The 3403-nt window shown below is 36.7% G+C and overlaps 1 pseudogene; it reads left to right on the forward strand.

Annotated features, from left to right (window-relative positions):
- Positions 1 to 556: 556 nt before the first annotated feature.
- LOC108998131 lies at positions 557 to 3200 on the forward strand (annotated as a pseudogene).
- The last annotated feature ends 203 nt before the right edge of the window (positions 3201 to 3403 follow it).

Genomic DNA, 3403 nt, shown 5'->3' on the forward strand with positions numbered 1-3403 from the left:
AAAATTTGGTAACGATATTTGAGTGATTTTCTTTCTTTTTGTGTAAATAATATTTTAGTGATCTTATTTGCAACTTTAGTATATTATCAATAGTAATGTAGGTTCGAACGTATTATGAAATACGTTCAAGAGCTTGAGGCCACGTGCAAATGTATTTGTTTTGTACGTTCGAATGTGTGTTTTAGCCATTACATTTGAACGTTTTTCATCTTACGTTGAAATGCTTATTCTAGAGAAAATTAATGTGTGAACGTAAAACCAAAACGTTCGCATGTATAAGATTAACGTTCGAACGAGATATTTTAGGATATGTCTCATTTTCTGATGACTAGGAAAATAGGGAGGGAAGGAACAAGCCAGAACATGTCTCGAATTGGGGTTTGAACAGTGATGTCCGAAAGAGAACTCATGATCAACAACTTCCACGAACTCATATGGGAGCAAAAGAGCGTTCAAGATGTGTTCATAACGAGAGACTGGATGAGTATCTACACATTGAGGAGTAGTATACACCCCTTAATGGTTGGTTTGGAAGTTTTATTTGGGGATGTGCTCCATGCCTCATGATGCATCCTCTCACATCGTGATAGTACATGATGTTCAGTTCGAGGTCTCAACGGATGTCATTGCCGAGCTTCTGGGGATTAGTCGCATAGCTGAGATATCGATTGTAGGAGATGCTTAGCCCATAGATGGATCCCCGTGCCCTTTTTTTGGTAATACCCCGATGACCTCTTTGGTTGATGTGAAACTGTTTAAGAAAATGAAAAGAACATGGAAATTTAGATTTATAACTAAAATTATCTATTTCTATCCGTGCTTGATCGTGGACAATCTGCTTTTAATTTTGCTTACACTTTAAATAATTTGTTTGCTGGTTAAGAGAGAAGAGAAACGAAGAGAATATAGAAAACTTAATTATGGGTTTATTTATTATTATGAAACAAACGAAACTGATGCAAGAGTTTCCAAATTCCGAGTTTTGTCTAAAGGTTTTACTTGGTTAATGTGAGTTTCTGATGTTCGATTCTATTGAAGTGTTCAGTTTACAATCAAAAGGATATCTCCTTTCCCAATGCAGGGTTAACGATCAATCGTACGGCTTCTTGATGATATGAAAGATAGCTATGGTAATTACTTGACATTCGGATTCCAGGAAATTACTGGAACCTCCATATATTGATAGGATTGAATGGTCGAAATGGCATGTCTTTTGGGTAGATGAAAGAGTAGTGCCAAAGGATCATGAAGACAACAACTATAAGCTTGCTTACTATGGGTTTCTTTCTAAGGTATGATTATTGAATATTTCTTGTTTTCATTTTTACTAAAACTTGCCATAGGAATTTCATATACTGGTTCTACTGTTATTTGTTACACCTTAATGCTCTTTGAATGTTACTCAAGTGTATTTGAGAATTATCTCACTGATTTGGAGCTTATAGAAGTGTGATCTATCTATCCTAATGGGTGCTTCACTTTTTGAAAGAATTGCAAGGACAATTGTAAGGTCAAAAGAGAACATGAGGTTCAAATGGTTAGAGAAGCAAACAAAATTATGAGAGCATAGTTTTTGTTATGATTCTTGCAATGACCCATGAAGGCCCTAGTCACATTTCGTCCCATTTTACGAAAATTAGGCAAGGTTATAATTGGAGCCCCCTAGAATTGTTATAAAGGGATACTTATATATATATATATATATATATATATATATATATAAATGGTTATAAAGGGCTTGAACTTCTTCTTTCCAAGTATATAGGTCTCATTGATTACCTTCCTATACACAATCCGGGATATCATAATCTCCACTCTTAAATTCCTAACATCCTTTTTAGGCTAAATCCATCATTAGTGGCATAGTTTAAGCCCCACTTTTCTGGTTAGGATTGATTTTGATACCATTAGGAATGATCTGAAATGAAGGTCCAAGTCATATCGGGGCCTACACTTCAAAAGGGCTAATCAAGGCTACAATTGGAGCACCCCTGGCATTACAAAGGGCTTGGACTTCTCTCTCCCAAATAATGTGGGATCATTCACTACCTTCATTTCCTATATGGTATCCAGAGTATTACAATTTACTATAAATCCCAGTCATCTTCGTCTAGCTGTGCCATGTATGACTCAAGAAAGGCCCAAGCCACATCTAGGCTCATGCCCCAAAAGGACTAGTCAATATTTTTTTTTATTGGCAACGGGTGATCAAGAACAAAGTCAATATTACAATTAAAGCCCGTTGACATTTTTTTATAAAGGGCAAGAACTTCTCTTTTCCAATTGCCATGGGATCCCGTTCACCATCTTATTATACTCAATCTGGGATATTACACTATTGAGTTTAATCATGATTAGTTTTGGTGATGAAAAACAAACTGTGTTTTTGAATGGCAAGTGATGTTTTACACCTTTTTGATGAATTTATACATTTCTAATTCAAGATCGTTGTTTTTTTTAGAAATGTGAAAAGCTTAGTTTGGGTCATATGTACTTAAGAGGCAGTCTTACATTCTTTAATTCACTTATCATGAATTTTCATTCTTTTGTCCATGGCTATTCCACTTGTGATGCGATTAAGCCTGTTAAACTTTTTCTTGACAGATTCCAATTCTCCCTGGTAATGTCTATGCAATCAATGATGTGCTGTCAGCCGAGGGTGCAGCTGATGATTATGAGACCTATCTCAAACATTTGGTCAATTTAAGTGTGATAGATCTATCAGCAGCTAGCGGGTTTCCAAAGTTTGATCTCATGCTACTGGGCATGGGCCCAGATGGACACGTCGCTTTATTCCCAAGGCATCCTCTCGTTAAAGAAAATGAAAAGTGGGTCACCTTTATTAAGGACTCACCAAAATCACCGCCAGAGATAATTACCTTGTGGTGGCGAGTGTTGGTATAGTTGGAGCAGTGCAAACAGCATTGGGAGAGGGCCAAAATTCCAATAAACTTCCTGTCCAAGAGCTTTCACTCGAAGGGGAGTTAACTTGGTTTTTGGACAAGGGTGCAGCTTCAAAGCTGTAGGAGTCCCAATGTTTAAATCTGTATGAAGGCATCCAAGTAGTGTGCTGGCGTCCATTCTGCTTGATAGGTAATGGGTCGCGTGGGTTGTCCTTTTCCCATGATTGCAATAAAAGAAGGGTGGATAATGTCTGGTTTTATATATGATTTGCTAATGTTACTTCTTATGTTCTTCCTTCTTGTCTTCTAGAAGTCTTTTATTTATATTTACTATTTTATCATGGGTCAACTCACTACAAGGAATTTGGCTTTTACCGGGGTTTTTTCTATTACCGCAATTAAAATTTATAGAAAAAGCAAGCAACACTGAATTAACGCTCAATTTTGGAATATGGGTGCCAGTGAATGGTGTTTCGTTCTATTGCAGCGGGTTTAATCTT

The sequence above is a fragment of the Juglans regia genome, chromosome 16 (genome assembly GCF_001411555.2).
Source record: "Juglans regia cultivar Chandler chromosome 16, Walnut 2.0, whole genome shotgun sequence".
NCBI classification, from domain to species: Eukaryota; Viridiplantae; Streptophyta; class Magnoliopsida; order Fagales; family Juglandaceae; genus Juglans; species Juglans regia.